This window comes from Lissotriton vulgaris, chromosome 8 (assembly GCF_964263255.1).
Source record: "Lissotriton vulgaris chromosome 8, aLisVul1.2, whole genome shotgun sequence".
NCBI classification, from domain to species: domain Eukaryota; kingdom Metazoa; phylum Chordata; class Amphibia; order Caudata; family Salamandridae; genus Lissotriton; species Lissotriton vulgaris.
In genome coordinates, this window is record NC_141696.1 from 817,887,011 (window position 1) to 817,913,312 (window position 26,302).

Sequence of the window (26,302 nt, forward strand, 5' to 3'; positions counted from 1 at the left end):
CAGTAAATATCATTGCTAAAAGATGGCATAGCATAACAGACTAAAAAATTAATCAGAATAAATATGTATCTGAAATCCATAAAACATGCTAATTGATTGTGCAAATAAGATAGACCATATGCCAGAATGTTATGTGTACCTCAAGTAGACCCACTATAAGCATGTGTAAAGATCTTCAGTAGACCTGACGGATGCTTAGTATTCAGTGCAAGTATATAATGGGTCTCAAGGCGGGGAAGTTTGACCTCTCTATTGCGCCTCGTCTACTTGCTGGTACGCAGTCTATTACATAGTACCTGAGTTTACTGCTCTTAGAGTCATGCTTGGCTTTAAAATGTCTCGCAACAGGGTAGGTATTGTCTTGATTGTCAATTGCTCTTAAATGTTGGAGAATTCTTTTATGTACGGGGTGTTTAGTACTCCCGACATAGAGCAGATCGCAAGGACAAATCAGGACATAGACGGCGTATTCGGTTTTGCATGTTAACACCTTGTCTATTTTATGTTCCCTTCTGTCAAATGGCGAGCGGTAGCAGGATTTCTTAACTGCTTGTTGACAGGCCTTGCATACCTTACAATTGAAAAAGCCTGTATGTGTTTGGTACCAGACCGTTGACTCTAAGACCTCTGGGCTAGTTTTCACTAGCTAGTCCCTCATAGACTGCTCCCTGCTGTATGTAATATATGGTATTTTTGGAAGATCACTCCCTATCACTGGGTCACTGAGGACTAATGGCCAATTCTTGCTGATGATAGACTAGATTTGTTTATATTGTGCGCTGTACTGCACAATTATCCTGAATTCTGGTGGCCTGGTGACTATGGCTTCCCCTTCCAGTGGCAACTTGGTATGTCCTAGCAGCAGTTCGAATCTATCTTTCTGTTCGGTTTTATGAATAGCTGCATCTATGATTTTGCTAGAATAGCCCCTCTGTAAAAATCTGTTCTTACTCTCTCTTTGGGCGTTTTTCAGGTCACTCTCCCTGCTATGGATCCTCTTAAGCCTTAGCATCTCCCCATACGGGATGCTATTCACTAGATGTTTGATATGTGAACTTCTGGCATGCAGGGTGGAGTTCCCAGCAGTGGACTTACGGTGTAATCTTGTCTTGTCTCTAGTTTACCCTATTCAACAAAGACTTCTGTGTCTAGAAATGTAATAGATGTTTTACTTATAGTGGCAGTGAATTGGAGGTTCAGATTATTATTATTGATGTTTATTACGAATAATTCTGCTGATAGTGCATCCCCCCTCCAAACAACAAACAGGTCATCAATAAAGCGTAACCAAGTTACCCCCCTGTTTTGCATTGTCTCTGCATGCCCCACCATGAGGACCAGCTCCACCCAATAGCCCATGTGCAAGCACGCGTAGCTAGGAGAAAAGCTGTCCCCCATGGCAACACCCTGTAGCTGCCTGTACATCATATTGTTGAACATAAAAACATTGCTGTTCAGACAAAACGTAGCCATATCCACCATCATGTTATTATGCTCTGTCATGTATGGTTGTGCTCTCTGCAGGTAGAAGTTCATGGCATTGAGGCCGTCTGAGTGTATGATACTCGTGTATAGTGAACACACGTCCAGTGCGATTAATAGATAATCCTGTTTCCATACAATGTTTTTAATTTTGTTCAAAAAGTCGCTAGTATCACTTATATATGACGGCAACCTCTTTACTTCCTACTGCAGGAAGAAATCCACATATTGTGACATGTGTTCAGAGCAACTGTTCCTGGCTGAAATAATCGGACGTCCAGGAGGGTTCAGAGGGTCCTTGTGCAGTTTAGGCAAAAAGTACATTGTCGGCACAATAGGATGGTCGTTTTTAAGGAACTTGTGTTCAGATTTTGTAATCAGGCCCTTAGATTTCCATTTAGACAATTTTTTGTAACAGTCCATGTATACAGCCTTCAGTTCCAATCCTGTAAATCTTGTATAACAAGTCCTATCATTAAGCTGTAGAAGGGCTTCTTTCAAGTACATTTCTCTGTGCATCAACACGATGTTTCCTCCTTTGTCAGAAGCACGAATTATAAGATTACGGTTCTTTTGCAGTTTGACCATTAGAGCTCTATACTCTGCCATATATATATATATATATATATATGTAAAGGGCCGGACTGGCCGTAGCGGGCACCGGGCGTTTCCCCCAGGGGCCGCCAGGGTGGAGGTCCGTTTTGGGCCCCTGGAGGCCGGTTTTGTTACCGGGGGGACTGCAATATCGGCCCCTGGTAACAAAATCGTCTGAAACCGTCCCTTGCACACAGCTCGGCTGCACCCCGTCAGCCCCCCAGTGGGGGCGGCCGAGTAGTGTGCCAGGGCCGGTTTCGGTTCCCAGTCCGGCCTGGTATATATAGCTTTCTCAGTGAGAACTGCGTCTCTCTGGAACTCTATGCCTTCCCACCTTCGTAAGCTAGAGTCAGAACTAATGTTTAGGAAAGCTTTGAAAACCTGGCTTTTTGGCCTACCATAGTTGGCCCCCACCCGTTCTGCCGAATCCACTGCTAGTGCCAGGACACATCCGTTGGAAGTAGCCGAACACTGAATAAATGTAATGTAATATAATATAATGTAAATATATATCTATCTATCTCTCCCTCTTCCATTCCAGAAGTGCTTTTAATAACCCAAAAATAAAGATATCTATTCAAACTGCCTTGAGCAGTCTAGTTTCTCTGTGAGTTCAATCTTCAGTGCCCTATTTTTCAGTTTCCAAGCATTTTCAGCCCTGTAAATAACTCAGTCTGAGTCATATATGAATCTTGATACCAGAGATGATCTATTCTGCTAATCAAAGTTTATTAAAGTGGAAAAAATGGTTAACCGACCTCCACATGTCCTGTACTCTATAAACCTGTCTCTCTGGCTTGGGTGTTCACAGCAAATATGGCTAATGAGTTTTAGTGATTTGTGTGGAACTCTGAACATTTTGAAGTCTGGCCTTTTGACAAGTTATACCCAATTCCATGTTGCTGTGAAACCCACAAGCACTCCCCCCCCATGTCAGCAGTGGGCATGCCCTGCAGAATTTTGTTACCATACATTCATGAAATGGGGAGTGTCATGTATGTTCCCCCAAGAACATACTTTTGCACCATGCACATTTCTAATATGTGGGCAAAATAGTGAATAAGTGCTTTGACTCCCATAAAAAGCACTGTTTCTCTACAACACGACTTTTAAACGTATCTTCCTCCTAAAATATTCGATTTTTATTTGCAAGACACCTGCCTATTCCCAAAACACACAAATCCTGGAAGGAGATTTCTCTTTTTCCATTCATGCTCTTCCTTTGTGGAATTCCCTTCTATACCTTTCTCAAGTTCCCAGGAGCGTTGAAGCAACTGGGACAACAAGCGCAGAGGACATCTTGCCATCACCAGGTCGGTGATCTCTCCAGGCCCAAGATCACTACAGGTGAGTGCAACAGCACCCTGAAGGCCGGGCTGAAAGCAAGAACCCCGGCAATGGCGAGAAGATCACGCTGTGTAAATATCTAATATATATAAGTCCAACCCTAATCGCTTTAACTCTTCCTAAAATGTAATCTTGAGTGAATTTGCAACTTCTATATATGTTACTCTAACCAATAGCATCTGTAGTAGACATATGTACTTACTACCATTCTTATATAAGTTTAGAGTTTTTCTGTTTGTATCTTTTATGCAACTCATGTGCACTGAAGTCCTTATGTAATGTGACTGGTTCTACTTGTTTCACCCCTGAGGCGGAAGCCGGGGGCATCTCCTTATCTTTAAAAACTTTGGAAGCGGAAACTATACGAGAGTGTGTGTGATTCTATAACTGTATGCGTGGTGAATTAAGACTAGCGTACAGACGCATTGACTGCCACTTTTAAAATTGTATATATTTTAATTGATGCTTTTAAAAATCGGATACTGACCTCCTGCCTGTTCTGACGAGATTCCTTCGTCACAGGGGTCCCGATCTTGATCTCTCTCCCCCGGCGCAGCCGAGCACAGCGCTCTCGCCGGCTGGGAAACGCGGAACCGCCATCTTGGGGGGAGGCAGGGTAGCGCTCCAGCTCCTGGACGCCTCCCACCCTCCTCCCACCCCCAGCAGGACATGGATAAAAAGAAGGGGTTTTCCCGTCCGTGCAGCGGGCGGGCGCAGCGGGCGCGCCTAAGGCAAGCCCGTCTGCGCCCGTCCGCGCCGGACCCACGCCTAGCGCCAGTCCCCCTGCTTCTCGCACCCGTACAATCTCCTGGTCTTCTGAGCAACTCGTACACTTACGCCAAAGTGCTTGTAATCCACTAAAGTGTTGTAACCCCCAAAGCTTGGAAACTATCTCTTATTCGTGCTCATGCTGTAATTTCCCCATTCCTGCTTTTATCAAACGATCTCCTCCGCCCAGCAATGTCGCTCATTGCTCTCTCCCGGCTACCTTACATGCAGCCTTAATTAACTGTAGATCCCTTCCTGCACACGCCTCGGACATATGGCTGTTGCTAGACACTCACAAGTGGGACCTATTACTCCTCACAGAAACCTGGCTCAAAGACTCGTCCAAGCCGGACATTAATTTGGCCATTCCCCCTGGTTATCGACTTCTAGGCATCAATCGAGATAACACCAAACCTGGTGGTGGTCTCGCGATAATTGCAAAATCCCACCTTATACTGAGCATCACTAAAATTGCTAACCCTGGCCTTATCGAAGCCATGTATCTCACAATCAAGGACTCCGCTTGTACTATCTTTGCCGGTATCCTGGTATATAACCCCCCCCGTTACTGCACCCTCTCTCAATGCCCTGATGCACTCCATTGCGGACTTCTCTCTTAAACACTCCCACTTTACAGTGTTGGGAGACTTTAACCTCCATATTGACAACTCTTCCTGCGCTCAAGCATCCTCACTTCTGGAAACCCTACAAGGACTTACCTTGTCCCAATTAGTCAAAGGCCCCACGCACAAAGCAGGTCACACACTTGATCTTATTTTTTCAAATCATCCTGGTATCTCTGTCCTTCCTTCCCTCCCCCTTACATGGTCAGATCATTTCCTTATTCCCTTTCTTATCACCATTCCTCCCCTTCCCCCTCCCTCTTCCCTCAATAGAGACAGTGGTCGTAAATGGACCAAGGTCACCTGTGAGGCCATTGACTCCCGATTTCAGTACAATTTTAATCAGTCGGAAGATCTGGACAAGGAAACGGCAAGATACACTTCTGCCCTCACCTCTGCTCTGGATTCCATTGCCCCTCTTACCCCCCTGGCGTCTGCCAGGTCTCGTCCTTCGGCCCCATGGTTTTCCCCCTTTCTACGAGAGGAAAAGAGTAAGTGCAAAAAGTTGGAACGCAAATGGCGCCAGGACTATGACCCTGTGGCCAAACTGGCATATAAATCTGCTCTAAACAAATTTCAAACACTCAAACGCTCCTCGATGAGAACCTATCTCTCAAACCTCATCCAACAGGCGCAGAACTCTTCCAAAACTCTCTTCACTATTGTGAAGGATTTTGTGAACCCTACTGCCATGAAAACCCAATGCATTCCTACCCAAGACCTATGCAACGGACTCTCTGACTTTTTCCAGGACAAAATCATCAAACTTGCCTCCTCCTTTGTCTCTGTCTCTCCCAACCCACCTTCAGATGTTCCACACCCCTCACACTGCTCCTTTAATTCCTTTAGTGAACTTACTTTTGACTCAGCCCTATCACTGCTTCATAAAGTCAAGTCTGGCTCACCTTTAGACCCAGTCCCTGCTAAAGTGATGGGCAATCTTGCCCCTGTCCTAATCAATCCCCTCCTCTCCATCTGGAATTCCTCCCTTACCCACGGTCAATTTCCCTCAGTTTGGAAACAGGCCAGGTTACTTCCCATCCTGAAGAAACCCGATGCTGACCCCTCTCAATTCTGCAGCTATCGACCCATTTCGCTCCTACCTATACCTGCTAAGGTGTTGGAGTAAGTGGTTCAGAAACAACTGGCCCAGTATTTAGAAACAAACAAACTGCTTCACGACTCTCAATCCGGTTTTCGAACCGGTTACAGCACCGAGACTGCGCTGCTGGAAGTCTCCGAGACAATCAGGGAATCAGTGGATAGGGGCGAGGAGGCCATGTTGGTCCTCCTCGACCTATCCGCTGCATTTGACACGGTATCCCATGTCATTCTTACAGCTCGACTACAACAGCTGGGGATTGATGGCACAGTCCTTGCATGGATCAAATCCTTTCTGTCCAGACGGACCCAAAGGGTATTGCTACACCCATTTCAATCTGAAGACAAACCCCTCCTGTGCGGTGTGCCTCAGGGCTCAGCCTTGAGCCCTTTATTGTTTAATGTTTATCTGGCCCCTCTTGCCAAGGTTGTTGAGTCTTGGGGAGTCAGAGTGGTCTCTTACGCTGATGATACCCAGCTTGTTTTTTCATTTAAAGACCATTCAGACTCCCTCTTCTCCAACTTTCGAAACTGCCTTGGCAACATCTGCACATGGATGGCTGCCAATCATCTTGCCCTCAACACTGATAAAACTGAGGTTCTCTTTTTTAGCCAGAAATCTACTCCCCCTGCAACTTTATGGTGACCCACCGTCCTCAAACCACCACCCATACCAGTGCAATCTGCCCGCAACCTTGGCTTCATATTTGACAACACCTTGTCCGGGAAAACCCAGGTCAATAAAGTTACGGCGGCTTGTTTTAATAAATTGCGTATGATCAGGAAGATCTTTCCCTATCTTCCCCAGTCGTCCCGTAAAACGGTGGTCCAGGCACTCATTACGGCACACCTTGATTATGCCAATAGCCTATATGCCGGCGCCCCCCAATATCTCATTGACCGACTTCAAATTATCCAGAACGCGGCAGCAAGGCTCATTGGTAATATCCCCTCCCGCAACTCGGTCAGAGCGTACCGAGATGAGCTACATTGGCTCCCCATAGCCCGTCGCATTGACTTCAAAGTTCTGATCCTTGCCTTCCGGGCAATCAATGGCACTGGCCCAGGCTATCTGAGCAAAAGGCGTAAGATATCTTCCTCAGTAAGGCATCTGAGATCCAACAGTCTACGCTTCCTGATCGTCCCCAGATTCAGGCTCACGCGAAGTGGCGGCAGAACTTTCACCGTTACAGCCGCCAAGCTCTGGAATAGCCTACCTTTAGATCTTAGGTTCATCGAATCTGAGCAAGTCTTCCGTCGCAAACTGAAAACTTGGCTGTTTTCCAAACACTAACTAGCAAGGTCCCCTGCAGCCCTTGCTCCTCTTTCGGATGGACATGAACTAGGCAACCCTCTCTGTGATAAACATGTAGTCTTAGCGCCGGGACACCCCCGCTGGAGGTAGCCGCGCGCTCTATAAGCTTCATAATAAATAAATAAATATTGTAAAGCACTTTGACACGTTCGGGTAACGTTTGCGCTATATAAAACACATAAAATAAATTAATAAATATAGGGTCATGGCAATCATTGGGCCTTTTGAAAACCTCTGACAGGTTAGTGGTTTTCCTTATTGTGCCAGGACATAGTCAGGGGTATTTGTGATCTCTATGAATTTAATCAAATAACATTCTGGGGCAGAGCGCAGGCGCAATACCAAAGGGGATGATAGACGGAGCTTTAGAGTAAATCAAACACTCACCCCCAGTCAACTGATCTGGGTTTAATGCATCATCATTCTTTAGCTCACTCCACCACCCCAGTTCAGACAAGGCCAGGTGCAAATCAGTCTGACCCTGTGCCTCATGGGAACAGTCCAGCCCGAACTGCCAAGCTGTGTCTTCCCTGGATCGGAAACAAGCATCCTGGGACCGGTTTCGGGTTCATAACCCTCATCAGCCAGGCTATCTTGAATCCAGTGGCAAAGTGAGCAAGGGACCCACGTCTGGGCATACCCTGCCAACTTAGGGCGAACAAAGCGATACCAAAGGGGATGATGGACGGAAGTGATGCAGACTTCCCCAAAATGGCGCAAGCATCGGGCAGGGCATCCGCCTGAGAGGGGAGTGGACTACAGGCTGAGGTGAGACGTCTGTCGCAACAAACAGGTATGAACGCTTTTCAAAATCTCTGGGATGTTATTGGGTGACGTTCACGAAGGATGAATGGTATGGTTTCCATACTGGCAGAGTTTCTGCTTTCCCAAATGCATTTTATTCATGGAAATTGATGCAAGTCTGGACTCGGTAACTCAGATTTGAGGTGCACAAAACACTTTCTCAAACTGACCAAATATACCATAGCCCTGCTTTATTTATTCTGGGTTGCACCGCTCCACGACTGACGCAGCTTTAAACGTGGCATTAGCTACGCTTTGATTGGCTTATTGTGTGCGAATATCTCCAAGCAGATTTGCACGTTACAATTCTGGTTTATGCTCCTGCTCGGTTTTACATACACATTCTAATATGAGGCAAATCTGTGTCCTCTTTGCATGTCCTCCCTTCGGATTGAATTACTCTCTGAGAATATTTGCACTTTTATCTTCTGGTTCCCAAACAAGTATATTTTTGCACATTACATGCTACTCATAATTTGCGAACTTGCAATATTTATCTCTCACTTTGTGCATATTGTACAGTTTTGCTGCGGCGGTATTCCTAATTTTACAGATTGCATACTCCTTTTGCTTATCCAGAATTATTTGAAAAGATCTGATCCTGTTTTTCTGAATCATCAGCGCGTCCCAGTGCTACAAAATTGATAGGCGTTCGAGTTGTTGGTTTGAAATCAAATCTAGATAGATGCACGTGGAATATGACAAAATCCCAGAATCTGGAGAGAATAGATAATGTAATAAATTTGAGAAGCTAGCTTCGTTTCACATGGCATAAAAGTATTATTGGGCATCACGCCTTCTCCATAACCATCCAGTTCTTGCTTGGCCCAGCGAGGGAGATCTGAAGCTAATTACCTCCAATTCCTGTTTTACTTAACAAATCCAAACTCAGCAAAACATTATTTTACTAAATTCAGGAATCCGAAGTATTTAAAAAAAGTTAAATTCGAGATTAATCATCAATTGGCGCAAAGATATTTCACCCAGAGCTCAGCTGTCAGGGATAACCACGACCTATTACTCATAAAGGCCTCCTCACACTCAAAGATTCAGGATTATATCAACTATTTGAAGGATCTGTTGGTGTGAAACAGCTGAGAAACGTTCATGAATATGATAGTGTACAATAAACGAATTGAATTTGTTAATATAGTATCTGCTGACAAACGTACTGCTATAGAACCAGGCTCTGGATTTTATCATCTGTCTCCACCATTCATTTGAAGCATAATTTTTTTTTCTCTGAATATCATAAACAATTTTCTCAGTTTTCTAAAAAAAAAATACAACTGGAGCAAAATGGATTCTTGTGTATTAAGGGATTCAAGTGTCCAATGAGTTTTTGTTGAATTCAATTTCGTTTATATATACCAAAATTACCATACCAGATATCTCCAACAACAATTGTAAACAATTCATCGTGAATATTTTACACCGGAAAGACTTGCTAAAATGAATGCTCAATCTAACAGTATATGCTCAAAATATAAATTCGGACCACATCTACATATTTTTTCACTTAGTTCCATTTTGTGAATCGACTGAAGTTTGGCACTGTTTGGAGTTAGTCTGAGATAAATATATTCTCCATTGGTGGTACATTTTGTGTGTGCTTTGCAGGGGCAATTGCATGGTTAATTATTGCTACACATTTGAAAACCTCAATGAATCCCCAATGTAATAAGTAAATGGGACAATTAAAGTATGTTTGCACCAAGGAGCTGGCTATACCATTAAGAAATCAGATAAGTAAAGGTTTATTGTTGATAAATTGAAATATTACACTATACAATCATTAAAAACAACATGTTATTCAATGAAGAATGATAAAAATACTCGGATACAATTGAATAAAAAGCTTTCAGAATTGCAGTTTAAAGTCAAGCTAAAATTCCTAAAATACCAGCAGCTCTCATGGTTTCTGTTGTTAGCAAAAAGTGTGCACTAGTCCTCTTTTGTTATACCAGCTAATTAGCGCCTCATATACAAGTCTTAAGTAGGTAATCAAAGTGCAATTTGAACAGAAATCAGAACAGAAAAATGAGTGCCACTTGGACTAATATTAAAATGAGTTTGAGGAGGTTGATAACACTTAAATCTCAGGTGTTTTTGTTTTGGTTAAGGCCTTTATCAGATGAACAATAGGAGGTTTTGTAATTGATGAGTGGAGGTATCCTTTGAGGTTCAACCAAGAATTTAACAGGCTTACTCCTTGAAAGATTCTTTAATAGGTAGACCAGGTGAGTTGATAAGTTGATTGAGTGTGATGCCACAGGGAGGGAGGCTGCCAGTCAACTGACAACAGCATCCCTTCTAATTCACATATACTAAAGAACCAAAATGTTGGGGCAAAATTGTCTGCTAACTGGAAAGGATGCAACTCTCATATATTCCGCCATTTAAGGACAATATATCCAATATACTAATGTTCATGTAGGAAACGATCCATTGTCGACGCAGTTGCATTTTGCTCCTCTGTGTTCTGTTTCATTATCTTATTCAGCTTGTTTTCAACTGCACTGGCATAATTTAGCAGCACTTATTCTGCTATGGTGAGTTGAAGTGTAAGGATAATCTTAAAAAAACAACACTGCCAACTCCAATAGCCCAGTGTTTAATGTGCTAACACACGCAGTGCTGGCACATTAAAGTGAGACAGACACACAAGAGGTAACAGACAGAAAAGAACATACTTGTAAAGTAGTCCTTCATGCTGTTCAATGCAAGCACTGGAGTGGAGGCAGTAGGATATACTCAAACAGTCAATAACTTTAGGTGAGAGATGAAATCTTCATTGAGATGAGCCAAAAAATGATTGACAAAGTCTCAGTCCAATGGCTGAATGAGGCTGTTTCAAGGAAGCAAATGGTTGAAAGGGAGGATCATGTATGCTGTTTGCAACAGAATTTCAAAATAATGGCAGTAGTGATCTTTCAGACTGCACTGGTCAATATCCCTACATTTTTATGACTATTGTGCCTTATCCCAGTGTTTCGACAGCCCATAACATTCTACATAAATCAGGAATATTTTTAGTAGTAGGGCACAATATATCGGTTTGTTTAATTTATATGCCCATAATTTTTTTTGTGCACAGTTGTAATCACTTTAGAGCCAACAATTCGGGAGCAAAGTCTTTCCTTCTGTTGTAAATTATACTCCAAGCGTTGGTATTTTTTCAAAATGTTCTTTATTGCAAGCCAGTTTTCAATCATTTTTTGGCAGACCCAACCAATGTGTTTTATCCCTTATATGGACTTCATCAGGGCAAAACATTATATTTCATTTCTGTAGTGCTATTTTTTTTAGTTCCCATCAATTTCAGACCATTAAAACCACATAAAGCAATTCTCATATCGGGCAACAGCGATCTCCCGACTGATGAAGTCCCTGTAAGCATGAACACTCGAATTATGCGGCAGGAAAGGGCCAAATTATGTGGAAGGGTTGGGAAAATTATGCAGCACATTTGGGGATACTATTTCTTCATTATTCTGTCATTTTTAAACTTGTTAACACGGTCTGGGCATTGGTTGCAACTCACTAGTACCAGTTTAAAACCCAAACACAGCAATAGGCTACAGAAAAGTGACCAGTCATCTTTTGTGAAGGGCCTTCCACTGCATGGCAATGTGAGTCGCTATGTTTGTAGTGACCTTTGAACCCTTTGAGCTAGAAACAAACTTATTTTTTTGTTGAAATCTGCAGATTATGCAACAATTATTATGAAAATCGCTGCAGCCCCAAAATCACATAATGCCAGTGGCCCTGCCTATAAGGGAGGGATAAATTGCCTTGGCTAGGTCTGCCAAACAATGATTGAAAACTGGTTTGCAATAAAGTACATTTTGAAAAAAAACACCAATGAATGGAGACTAATTTACAACCGAAGGAAATACTTTGCTTATGAATTGTTGGATCTAAAGCGATTACAGCGAAATATAAAAAAGAAATCATGGACATATGATACAGATAGTATGTTGGCCTCCTACCAAAATGTATTGCTCTTAACAGCAGGTCTACTTGGCCACTGAGCTGTCAAACCCAAGACAGAACTAGTAGATTTATAATCATGGTTAAGCCGAGATAGAGTGTCTCCAAGAGCTGGTTTCAATTGGCTGAAATGAAGACTTCCAAAAAATGTAAAAAAAAAGAGGTTGCAGTACCAGTTCCTCTGCAAAACCCCTCGTTTATCAGATTTCCCTTTTCGATCTCATTCCCTACATCACAAACGGCTCAAACTTGGATTGACACCTCAGTTGTATTGTTTATTGCCTGGTTAATCTAAAAGTTCCCTTTTAACAATTCACCCACGCTGTCTTTGACAGCAGACTGTGGTGACTACCTTAACTCCAGGATCCTGTCATAATATTGCCTTTATACTCCTAAGTGCTGTTCTGATTTCTCTCTGCAGCGGCTCAGTTTATTCAGCAGCTCTGTGGATGTGACATGCGATGCTATGGCAACCAGCTCAGGCACCAGCAGCAGGAAGACGCGTGGAGTTTCTTATAAACAGTATGGTTTTTTCAAGTGTGAACAGGGTGTGGCTTATAAACAAAATAATTCTTGTAAGTATGAACACAGTGTCTGTCGACTGAGAAACAGAAATGGGGTTACTTTTACAAATCTGGCAAGAAGATGGCTACCATTGGTTGCCTTTCTTGATAGTCTCATCTGTTTGCTTCTTATTCAATTGCTTTCCTTCCTCTTCTTGTGTTTGTCCCTCCCCTGGAGCATAGCTTCTTTGTCATCCTTTTGATTTGATGACTTTTTCCCTAGAAGCTGTACAGCATTGGTAAAAAAAAAAGCTTGTTTAATGTATATTGGGTTCTATACATTTTTATTTCTGCTAATGCAGAAGATTGCAACGCCGTGGACTCAATTAGTCAAGAGGGTCCTGCCCTTGAATAGTAAGGGAGGCAATCCTTTGCTGTCATATATCGCTTATGTCAGTGAAGTTAAAACAAGTGTTAAAGTGTTAAAACAAGCCAAAAGACAGTTCTCCGTGCATACCAACAAAGAGATACTGATGTAGACAGTCCAAACGAACTATAGAGGCCCAAACATGCAGGTCATATATCAGGTGATTAGCCATGCTTTATACATCTTGATTGATTGATATACAGGCACCCTTGCAGACAGACTGACAGGTATGCAAGGCTTGCAAGCACCTATACATGTACAGAAGATACACACAGGAACACACCCACACACACACACACACACACACACACACATTACCTGTGCAGAAAGACCAAAACATCAGTGCACACAAGCAAGCAGACAGAAAAGCACCTCTGTGCACAGACCAATAGTCCTACATATCCTTGTGCAACAAAAGGCGCAAGGTCATGTGCATCAGGGGAGCAAAGGATGGTATGCAATAGGTGGACCATGCAGCAGCAGCTGGCACAGGTAAGTGCTGTAGGGCAGGGCACGGTGGGGGGACGTTTGCAGATGACAGAATAGGTATTATTTATTTATTTATACACATTCCATCGTCTGTCTACTCCCCCCCCCCCCCCGACTCCCCCCGGCCCCGCCCCGCTTACCTGTGCCAGCTGCCGCTGGGCCCATGGGAATGTGAATCATTGGAGCACAGGTTGAATAGCACCAGTGGGCCACAGAGATGTGGACCTGGGAAGCACAGGGTGATCAGCAGAGCACAAGATAGGGAAGATGTATGTATGTATGTGTGTTCTTATATAGCGCTCGACTTTCCCTAGGGCATCTCGGCGCTTGCCTTGGTAACCCGTCCTGGCTTTTCCCTGTGAGATAACCCGTACTGGGCATCGCCAAGGTGAAAGCCAGGCATCCCGCCGCGGGGGGGCCGATGTGGAGATTAAGCAAGCTAATGCCCAGAGATGCAGAGTGTGAACCCGTGATTAGAGTGGGAACCGAAGCGAGAATTATCGAGTCCGTGGACAATTGGGCTCAAGACCCTGCCGTGTCGGGAATTGAGCCCTTGCCCTGGGTCTGACCTCTGCTTCAGGGTATGCCTCCTCTAACCAGTGAGCCACACTTCTCCACCAGGTAAGCACCAGGAGAAGTGCAGCAAGGAAAGCACAGGCCAATGTGCACAAGCAGAGCACAGAGCGGTTGTCCTAAGTGAAGTGCCTCAGGGAAGCATAAGGTTATGTGCTTCTGGAAACACGTGGTGATGCTCCACAAGGGAATACTGGGCGATGCGCCTCAAGAGAGCACTGCAGATTACTCCTTATGGGAATTCTGAGTGCTGTGCGTCAGAAGAGTACGTGGTGCTGAGCATCAGTGCAGCTCCGAATGATATGAGGATCATGGACACAGGGCTGTCTACATTACAAAGCTGGAGGTTGATGGGCAGCAGGATGCAATCCAATGGGGGCACAGGGTGGTAAGTGTTTGGGAAACAAGGGGATGTGCAGCAAGGAGCACATGATCATGTAGTGATGGAATAGTGAATATGGATTAATGGGTGGTTGATAGGCACATTAACATGTTAGAGGGATCTCATTTGAGGCTTAAGGAATAACATCTACCATGTCTGAATGCTGTGAGTAGCAGGCGTTACCATTACTCAATGTAATGGTCCTCAATTTACCCACATCAAAAAGATGGGAAGATGGGAAGATTTTGCCAGAATTAAGGCTCATAGCCTACAGATGTCACAGCGTGGTTGGAGCTGTATGGGAGGAGAGAGGTTCAAAGCTAGTCAAGTACTCTACACCAAGTTAGGACAGTAAGTGGAGGAGTTGGAAATCTCCAATCTACTAGTTCATAACAGGGGAAAATGGAGATAGGGAGGGGAAGGGAAAGCACAATGGAATAGCTGGCTTGTCTCAGAGGGGTTCAGATGTTTTACTACTAGGGCTTGCACTGTCTCCCTTGGAAGTCTTACAGGAACCCATACCACTGGTTTAGCAAGTCTAGCTATTATGACAAAGGTAGACAGTAAGTAAAGGCAGTGTGCAAGCATACCCGTAACATAACGACGAGCATCCCTTCTGGGACATGATGTTCCTAAAGCAAATGGCAATAAAGAACCCAGGAAGTACCTGGCAACCTTCCTCAAGCTTGGGAGCGCCAGGAGATGCTGAAAACTGATGGTTGCGTCAAATATCACACAGCAGGTTTAAGCTAATCTGTTAGCTGGATATCAGAGGTATACAAAGTCACAACAAGGAGGAAAAAAATGAGGCGACTGATATAAAACCAAATAAAGGTGCAGTGTAGCCCCAAAACGTTGAAGAACTAAGTGAGTGGGAACCATACAACACAGAAGTTGGAAGGCAGCCTACCGCTACCACTAGGTTCTTAACATACCCGGAAAGCAGTCCTACTGCAAATGTGATTGGTTGTCCTTCTCTGTCTAAACTGGAAGACTGAGCTCCTGTCCACTAGCCCCAACCTTCTATGAACCAGCCTTCACAATAATAATGTGTCCTTTCTTCCTTTCTTCCATGTTCTCCTTCCCAAAATATCACAACCTCACCTGATTCTCCCACAAGTCATGACAACAGATCACCTGAGATATCAGCAATGGAATGAGCTGTAATTCAATAAGCCATATTGTCAAGTAGATTTTAATGTTTTTTTTTAAATGTATACTGACGAATTTTAAACTAATGTACTTTCACCTTTGTAATGGTTTTTATTAACTATACAATAAAAAAATTCTAATTTAAAAAACAAAAAAAAGTAGATTGTCTGGACCATGTTTTTCTTAGTATGCTTCACTTGTAGTAAAGCATGTACAGTGGCACAACTAGTGCAATAGGCAATGAAAAGCCACATCAGATAAGATACTGAAACTTGATAAGGGATATTTCTAGAACATCATGGTAAACAGGGGAATTTTAAGCCATTCTTTGAAATGCATTTGAGTATTGTTTGAGGGCAGCAAGCTACTTGTGGGCAGATAACTAAAATGATCTGTTTTATGCGCCCGTGGATGGAGTGATCATGTGAATCAGAGGTATATCATTCATGTTGCTTTCATCGCACATTTGATTATGTTCAACATGTATGACTATCTCAATACAGTACAATCTTCATGCTATCTCAATTCATGGCAAACATATTATATTCTATACTTATGTCATGGGCTTCTTGTACTCAGGGAGCTTCACCATGGGCTTGAGACACTGTCAGCCACATCTCAGATTTTCCCACAGATGTGTTTTAGTCTCACCACAAGGGATTTTTTAACATCTAGAATCATTTGACAACGACTTAAAAGCACCGAGGAGCAAGCACTGACAAAATAATCTGAAAAAGACATGCTGCCGAAAAGAGAGCACCGATTTATTTTCTGTAACATCCATTTTTCAGATGCTTTTACCTGTCTTGCTCCCTGGTGCTGCCAGGCAAACAAGCATTGTTAAAGCTGATTTGTACATTTGTACGGTGTGTGCACGCTAGGTCCGCGCACCAAGAAATGTGACGCCTATTTGTAAACTATTTTTTGGTTCATTCCATTTACATTTGCATTATTAAAGTGCTCTAGTTGCAAAGTCCATTTTATTGTGTGTAATAAATACAAAGGGAGGTGGTAATTTGGGCAGTGAGACTCCCTAATATGTTTCTGTGCAATTTCCCATTAACGTGCTTACCAATGATGGGATCAATTTACTCTTCATTGTTGAGTGTAGTAAAGCTTCATACTCATAAGCAGTGAAATTTTCAGTCTGTGCTCAGTGGACTAGTTTCTAGTTTGCTATCATTGCCAGTCCATCTCCGACTTTACGCCAGTTTACCATTTACTACATTCACAAGAGTATCATGGAGCATGCAAAAACATAATTTTGGTATATACAATGTTGACATTCTGTATTATTTTCATTTTCTTGCTTCCCACAAATTACTTTTATTTCCTATTGGCATCTTACAACAGTCTAAACTAAATAAACAGACATTGGCAAAGCCAATAGGTCTCTCCTATGCATCAGCTATTCGCTTTGCCAATATGATTAAGCCATGTTGTACACCAGCATGGCTAAAAGTAAGTGGCGTAAAGGAGAGTGGCGTGGAATGTGGTAAAGTAGAGTATTGTGGAGTCGAGTGGTTTGTTATGGAGCGGTATAGAGTAGAGTAGAGTTGAGTATAGTGGAGTGAAGTGTACTGAGATGGAGTCATGTAAAGTGTTGTGAAGTGTTGAGGAGGGAGTAGAATGTCGTAGAGTGGAAGGGAATAGAATGGAGTTGAGCTTTTGAGTTGAGTAGCATATAGTGGATTAGAGTGTCAGAGAGGAGTAGATTGTCGTAGAATGGAGGGGCATAGAGTGGATTGGAATTGCAGAGAGTGGAGTAGAGTGTTGTAGAATAGAGTGATGTGTAGTGGCGTAGAGTGAAATAGTCGAATAGAGCAGAGTAATGTGTCATAGAATTGAGTGGAGTAAAGTGGCATGGAGTTTCATAGCGGGAGTTATGTAGAGTATTGTAGAGTCGAGTAGTGTTGCAGAGTGGCATAGAGAGGGGAAGTGTTGTGGAGTGGGGGGTCATAGAGTGGAGTAGAGTTTAGTGGAGTAGAGTGTTACAGAGTGGAGTGTCGTAGAGTGACCTAGAGGGAAGTGGCTTAATTTACAGTGCCGAGTAGATTGGTGTAGAGTGCATTAGTTTTGAGTGAAGTGGTGCAGAGTTCAATGTCGTAGAGTGCAGTGACATAGAGCAGAGTGGTGCAGGGTAGAGAGGTGTAGAGAAGAGTGGAGTGGTGCACTGTAGATTGCAGTGGCTTAGAGTGAAATGCCGTAGAGAGGAGTCGTGCAGAGTGGAGTGGGCAGAGTGGCGTTGAGTGCAGTGGCATAGAGTAGATTATTTCAGATTAGAGTGAAGTGGTGCAGGGTAAAGTGGAGTGGTGCAGGATAAAGTGTAAAGGGGTAGAGTGGCATAGAGTACAGCAGTGCAGAGTGCAGTGGTGCAGAGTAGATTAGAGTGTTGTAGAGTGGAGTGAAGCAGTTTAGAGCTGTGTAGAGTGCAGTGACAGGGCTCCATTGGCATAAAGTGCAGTAGAGTGGTGTAGAGCAGTATAGAGTTCCATGGCGGAGAGTGTAGCCTTGCAGAGTAGACTGTCTTAGAGTGCAGTGGCATAGAGAGCAGTGGTGTAGAGTGCCTTGGCATAGAGTGTATTGGCATAGAGTGCAATGGCATAGAGTGTTGCAGAGTAGAGTGCTGTAGAGAGAAGTGACATACAGTACAGTGGTGCAGAGTAGAATAGAGTGGCGTAGAATGCATTGACATAGAGCACAATGGTGTAGAGTGTCATAGCGTTTAGTGGTGTAGAGTACATTGGCATAGAGTGTGGTGTCCTAGAGCTGATTGGCAAAGAGCACCATGGCAGTGTAGAGTGGAGTGGCGTAAAGTGCAGTGGCATTCCGGCACTCTTTGCCGGAATAAACAAAAACCTCACCCTCAAGCTACAGAACATCCACAATGCCGCCACAAGTCTGGTCCTCAACCTGCCAAGACACTGCCACATCTCCCAGCACCTGCGCACACTCCACTGGCTCCCCATCGAAGCTAGAGTCACCTTCAAGATGCTAATCCACGCTCACAAGGCCCTCCACGACACCGGACCAGCATACCTGAACAGCCAACTCAAATTCCACGCACCCCAAAGGACCCTACGATCAGCCCGGCTCTCATGTGCCGTGGTCCCCCACACCAGAAAGACCAGATCGGGAGGCCGCTCCTTCAGCGCGGCCAGAGCCTGGAACGACCTTCTGCTCCACCTCAGACAGATAAAATCGCTCCCCATCTTAGCAAGAGACCTCAAAACCTGGCTCTTCAACAGACTCCCTCCTTGATGGACTGGAACCTGCGAAAGCCCCCGCTGACCCCCCAGCGCCCTGAGACCCTTACGGGTGAGTAGTTATGCTTAACAAACATTTGATTTGATTTGGCATAGAGTGCAATGACATAGAATAGATTGTTTCTGTGAATTGGGTTGTTTGTGAATGCAAAAAAGGTTTATTAAATGTACAAAAGCAAAATTCCTATTCAGTAACCTGTTACCGAATCTTAATTTGGGTTTGCGAATTAGTATTTGGAAGGGGTGTGTTTAGGCATCCCATCCTAATACGGATTCACAGCGGTATGTATGAATGTTTTATCACCAAATTATAGTAGTAAAACATTCATTTTTTCCTGGCAACTCAAGGGTGTTGGTAACCATTCGAAAATGGGAAGTGATCCCTATGGGACCCCTTCCTTCTCCTTTGTGCATGCTGATATAAATATTTTTTAGATCAGGCAGTGGTCCTACGAACCACTGCCTACTCCTAATTAATGAAACTTCAACATTTCTTTTTTTTTTCTTTTTAAATGCATCCCGTTTTCTTTTAGGGAAATTGGGCCGCATTGGAAAAAAAAAAGATTGCTTTATTAAAAAGTAATCACAGACATGGTGGTCCTGTGACCCATCAGGCCTCCCTGTGATGGCTGGAAATTCCTAATTGGCCGCAAATTGCGACCTATTTCATTAATGTTCACGAGGAAGGTCTATTGTGACTCCATTAGTAATCGCTATTTCCAACTTGTACATTTTTGTAATTAGGAATTGCGATTCGCAAAGAATCGTATTTAAGAAATCGCAATTCCTAAATTCTGAACATATGGCCCTTGGCTCATCTCACAAAGCCTACAGTTCTACACAGCACCAACTATCCTCTAAACAAGTGACATTCAATACATAAACCCTAATGACTCCACAATTGGTAATACTAAACATATCAGATTTTATACCACCATTGACAAATGGCATCCCGTATTATCAGCCCTTCCACCGCATTCTCGATTTAGATCAAATTTCCCTTAGATGCAGTTTGGCAGTTTGCCCAGTCGTGAGAGATTTAAGAAAAAACACAGCAGACTTGCCCTTGACTCCCCACCTCAGGTACTCATGCTCAAACGCAGGTACTGCCCCCCTCAGGCTGTGATTTCACTCTTTCCTGTGCCCACCCCCAAGTATCCCATGCAGGAATGTTACCACTAGGTGCAAAACTGCTGAGCAGAGGAATCGCTGTGACACCAATGCATGGACATGACCTAACCAGTGGGAGTGAGGGACCCCAAGCATGGAGCACCTGGACCCTGCCATCTCTAGGAATTGGGGTGCTTCTTCTTTGCAGAAGGGGTTTGCAGTGGTGACCTTGCACCATTTTATGGACTGGAATGTCAAAGGTTACTCATTTGTTTGCTTTGAGTTTTTACCATTCCAGTGATTCACAAACGTTTTGTATTTTGTCAGAGACATCAACAGAAAAGTGTTCCTCGAGGCACCACTCTACACCCCTTACTTTGCTTGTACTTGAAAAGAGATCAAGGGTGGGGTTGAAGGAACAGGATAGATAAATAACATAATATAGTAAATGACAAATATGTAAGTATTAACAAGGGGTTTCACACCTTGTGGTGCTTTTGAGTTTCACTCTCTAAGGCTATGATGTCACCTGGAACACCTCAGTGGAAAAACAACTCGGTTCTTGACGCCTGTCCATGTGCACTTATATCCCAGTTTTTCATACACCACACAAAAAACCCTGAAGGTGAAACAGAATATTTGGTGCATCCTTTGAGGGGAGTAATGGCAACATTATTTAAAGAACACAAGGGAGGCATCAAATAAACGAGTTCAGACCTCTGCAGGTATCCTACATTCTAATACACCATGCAAATGAAAGCCTTTGTGGGACTACCTTAATTTAATAAGAAGATTCTATTTCCTGTCCACATGCTGCATCCTGAGAGTGACAAGCACTTGGTAGCAGCCTAGAGAGATTGCAAGGAGACCATGAGAAGGCTGTCAAGGGAGTCTACATCAAATGATCCTTTTGCCTCACTCAGCTCTACGGCACACAGGTAAAACAAAAATCTCCAGTTATTTAACACGCTTTGCTTGATGTCATCATATAATGAGATATAGAGAAAGGCCACATTTTAGTTGTGCTGAGGGGATTAAAGAGCCAGGCTGTCATTAAGAGTGGGGTGTAAACTTCTGATGGACCCCCTAACAGAAGTTACCAGACTTAGGGCCTAATTACGAGTTTGGCGGTCCATGGGTCTGCCGAACCCTTAGTGATGGTCCCTTGACCACCAGACTGGCAGTCCACCTGCCGTATTACAACTACCGCGGTGGGACTGCCACAGGACTGCCTCAACCACCTGGGATCACTGATCCCGTGGAGGTGGCACAGCAGTGTGAGGCTGTGATATGCTGCTGATGCTGCTGCGGCACTGCCAAGCATATTGTCAGTTTCCTCACTGCAACCCTTTACATGGCAGTGAGCTCGCCAAGAAAATGGTGGTGGTGAGGAAACTAAGGGGGCCCTAAAGGGCCCCCTGTTGCCTCTGTGCATGGGGGTGCATGCAGGGGGGAACAGGTCGTGCCTCCCTGTATTTTTCCACCCCCTGTTCCCGCACGGATAGAAATGCACAATAGTGTGCATTTCTGTCTGTGCAAGAAAGGGCTGTGGCACGCCAATGGTGGTGCCGTTCTAAGGCTCTCCTATGAGTCTTAAAAAGGCACCGCATTGGGACCACCTGCTGCAGGACCGCCCACCAGGATTACAACTCATAACCAGGCAAGCGGACTGACTAGAGGTTTGGCGGTCTTGGAGCAAGGCAACGCGGTGTCCGCCCGCTCCATTCCGGCCAAAAACGTAATCAGGCCCTTACTGTAATTATGCATTTTAGGGAAATCTCACTGTGGAACCTAAACATGCAGTAACTGGTGGGAGAACACCAACTCCTACATGTTATTCTTCAGAAAAACATGAACCATTTGTTATTTCTCCACCTCTGAAATTACAAGGACATCAGGAATTGGTATCTCTGGGTCAGGGAAATACCAACTGCAATAAGAGTATAAGTAGAGAGCCTGGTAATACTCCAATATATATTACAAGTCAGGAGAACCCTGCACGGACCTTCATGTGGATACACAAATGCTTATTTCAAGAGGAGAAGTCAGACCGCGGGGTGCTTTCAAAGGGATGGATACATCATTCTCAGCGAAGGAGAGAACACGATTCCCGTAACCTATAAATAATAGTATATATGCAGTAGTTGAACTAAAACACTCATAATCACTAATTGCTATGTTCATACATATTTATTCAAAAACGTTAAAAAAGTGAAAGACACCCGGCTTTCTACATAAAACAAGAAAACAATTCATTAAAAATACATAAAAACACTCCGAATCAATGAAACAAATAATCACAGTTAATAGTTCATCACACACTAAAATCTATCTAACTAGACATCCTAGTTCTTCTTATGGCCGGCATAAAAAGAGACAATATGGAAGGTTGACCTAACACCTAGTCAAATCCTTAAACACATCCCGTTCAAAATATTTGTTTGCTCTGGGTAGTTCCTTGAATTGTGTGACCCTCAGCGTCGACGCGTTTCGATGGCTTGTGAATTATTCTCCCATCTTTATCAAGACTTATATGTAAATTATTGTCTCTTACAGCCTCATGCATCATTGTAGGAATTTGCGATTCCTAAATTGCGAAAATTAAGGAATCGCAATTTAGGAATCGCAAATTCCTATGCATCAAGAAATTGCAAAAGTTTTAGCGATTTCTTAATTTTCCTTATTTGCGATTCCTTAATTGCGAATCGCAAATAAGGAAAACGCTTTACAGTGATTCCTATGGGCCTAGAGGCCCATAGGAATCAATGGGAAGGCATTCTCATTTTGCGAATTCGCAATTAAGGAATCGCAAAATGAGAATGCAATTTCAAGGGTGCAGGGGGGGTCCAAAGGACCCCCTTGCACCCCTGGAATGTCACATAAGTGCATTTTACTCACACACATGTCCCAAGGGCATGTGTGTGTGTAACATGTAAGTTTCAAAAATGCATTTATTTGCATTTTTGAAACTTTTCGCAAATTACCATGAAGGTTTACTTCATGGTAATTTTTCCCTTCAAAATTGCGAATTTGCAAATTAAAATTAATCATGCATAGCATTTTAGAAATAGCAAAATTTGCGATTCCTTAAATGCTATCGTAATTTGAGAAATCGCAAAAAATTGTGAATTCTTAAATTGCGATACATGAGAAATAAATGATGCATCCCAAAAAGTGATTTTGGAATCGCAAACGGCCGAATTTTGCGATTTGCACCGTTTGCGATTCCAAAATTGCTTGATGCATGTGCCTGATAGTCTTCTATTCTTGTTGTTTATTCTGTAACACCTCCTAGAATCGTCTTTTATCTACGATATGGCGTTTTCTGAAGTGTGTGCTTTCTTAAGTTGCACCTTATTCCTGTATCTGCTTCTCTAATGGCCCCAGCCTGGTTTGCGATGATCTATTTCCTGTTTAATATTTCCAACTTCTGTTGTAATTAAGAAAGGGGGGGGGGGGCGTCTCTATTCCAGTTCGGTCATACGATATCCTGTTGTTCTTTTGAGGTTCGTGGAGCGTGAAGCGGTAGTTAAATAAGCTCACTGCTTGGACCCGCGGCGTTAACTCAATCTGCCGTCTTGGTTCCCGAAACCCTCAAATTTGGGATGAGATTCTTTCCGCCACGCCTAACCTCCGGAAAAACGTCTTTTTCCGGAGGTTAGGCGTGGCGGAAAGAATCTCATATAATAAATTAATAAATATTAAATGTATTAACGAATACAATTCATTTAAAAAAATCAATTTTAATATACATTTTAACGAATATAGCAAATACACTTAATTGAATAAAGTTAAACACACATATATAATAATTAATATAGGGGAAAGAAATGGTAACAGCTCCATCCCCCGTTCTGGCAATTGCTAATGAGGATGTTAATGTTGAAATTCAATTGCCAAATGATTCTGAGGGTAACATTGTGATAAATCTATCGAATGCCACCCTCACGAAGGCCGAGTTGCAGCTGCTCTCCTTAGGTCTTTCATATTGTCCCAGGAATTCTTTCAATTATGTTCAAACTCGTGTAGACGTTTTTAAGTTTATCCGCAAACTCAAACTTAAGAAACATTTCAAATTAACTAATGCTCAGGTTCGGGCGTCTGAGATTATTGGGAATTCTCAACCCTCCAGTGTGTTTCAGGTATCAGATGTAAAAGCTTTAAGAGTCGCTCAGGAATTGGCCCTTGATGAAGAATTTGAAATAGGTACTGTAGGAAGGGGGAGGCTCTAGTTGGCGCAGTGCAACACTAGCGACAAGCAGGGACTCTCTCTTCCTCGTCAGGGCTGAGGGTTACCTTCCAGACAACCTCTGCTTACCCTCTAGGTAGTGTGGCTTAAGCAGTCGTAGGCTAATCTTTGGGGCACATAGGGTTAAACACTTGCAATAGTACACCTTTACAACCAACCCACCACACAACGAGACCAGACTGTATTCTGTAAAAATATATATCTTTATATAGATTTTAAGCAGGCTTGTGAATACAGTCAACGTACTTTATGATAACGGTTGCAAGTTTACTTAGTTCAGGTTACCACAGTTCTTATGCAGTTCTCTTGAGGCCCGTAGGCCGGTGTTAACCAAAGTTCTTGTGGAGCCAGCGGCTTCCAGGGGATCTGTCCCACGTCGCGTTGCCTTCCCGGGGTCGCTGATCGTTGCGGCTCTTCAGCCGAGCAGGTCACTGGTCATCCGGGGCAGCGGTGTTCTGTGGCGGCAGGGTCCTCTCCTCGTCGTCCGCTCCGACCCTGGAGGCGGCGGCTGTGCGGTGGCGGCAAGTGGCAGTACGGTCCCCAAGTGCAGGACGTACCCAGCCAAGTGCCGGGGCAGCTGTGGGCTCACAGCTGGGCTGTCGGGCAGGCTACCGACCTTGCGGATTCTCCCAGGGCAACTGTCCGTCTTTGCAGGTGAGTGGCTGCTCGTTATGCAGTCACCTCGAGAGCGCGGACCGGACGGGTCCTCCTTCGCTGTGCTCTCGGGCTCCCGGTGCAGCTGCGGTCACGGTGTTCGGGCCAGCGGCGGCTGGTCCTTACTTTGCTCTCGCTTGTGCTTTGGGCCCCGGTCACGGTGGTCAGGTGGATGTCGTTGCCTTGGAGGAGATTCCTCCGTCGGTGCTGCGGCGATGGTCAGCACCCGCAGTCGCTTTCTTCCAAGGGGGTAGCGTCCACTGGTCCTGGGACGCTGGTCAGGGGGCAAGTTCGGTTGCAAGCCCTTGGAGATCTCTTCAGCAGAGTTTGGCACAAAGTAAAGCAAAAGTCTTTTCGTAGTCTTTTCTTCTTCCTCTCCTTCAGCAGCAAGGCACCAGACACAGGCAAGAGTCAGCACCCTTCCTTGTCTCTCACCGTCCTTCTCGTAGGGCAGAGTCCTTCTGTGGCCCAAACCGGATCTAATTTTCAAGGAGCAGGGCTCCTTCTTTTATAGGCCAATTCTTTTGTTCTCGCAGGCCAGGGGGGCCTTTGCATAGCCACTCTCAGTCTTTGAGTACCCCAGTGGGTGTACTCCGGCTTCTGCTTTCAGTGTGAGGGGCAGGCGCATCAGACGCCCCACAGGAGGTGGAGCCAGCATTGTCCGGACAGGGGTGGCCAGAGTACCTTGTTGATGGGGGCTGCGCCCTTCCTGGGCCAGGCGTCGGCAGAGTCATCCGCCGCTCCCCAGGAGGGTGGAGCCAGCATTGTGGTGGTCGAGCACAGCTACAGTTCGAGTCAAGAGGCACTCCTACCTCCCACTAAGGTGTAATCTGCGCATTCACCACCTGTCATCCCTCCAGCCCTGTCACTCACACATCCCAGACAGTCAGATACACATACCAGTAGAGGCGGGCTGAAATGGCTAAGCAAGCAAATGCTAACTTTCTAAAAGTAGCATTTGCAAACCCAGGATACTAAAATAAACTTGACTACAAGAAATACTTTATCATCCTGAGTTCAGGCATACTAAACATGACTCGCTACCATGCTCCTTGAGCCCGCGGGGATTATAGGGTGTAATAATTCCAGCAGCTCAGTCTGGCCTAATGGAGCAGGTAGCCTTCAATAGTGAAATACGGTCTTGGTTGTAAGTCACTACTAGGACATGCCACGCACATCAGGGCTTGTCCTACCTTACACCTACAACGCACCCTGCCCGCAGGCCTACCATAGGGGTGACTAACATGTAGTCAAGGGAAGGGTCGGTGCTGGCAAGTGGGGACACTTGCCCAGCTAGCGTGACAGTTCGAGACCGCACGCGGGTTCTGCGGTCGCAGTTCCCAGACACACCTTTACGGCTGCTTCGGTGGGTGGCGCAACCGGCGCTGCAGGCCCACCAGCAGTATTGGCATCTACAAGCCCCGGCACTCTCTTGTGCACTTTACTAGGGACTAACAGTAAATCCAAAGA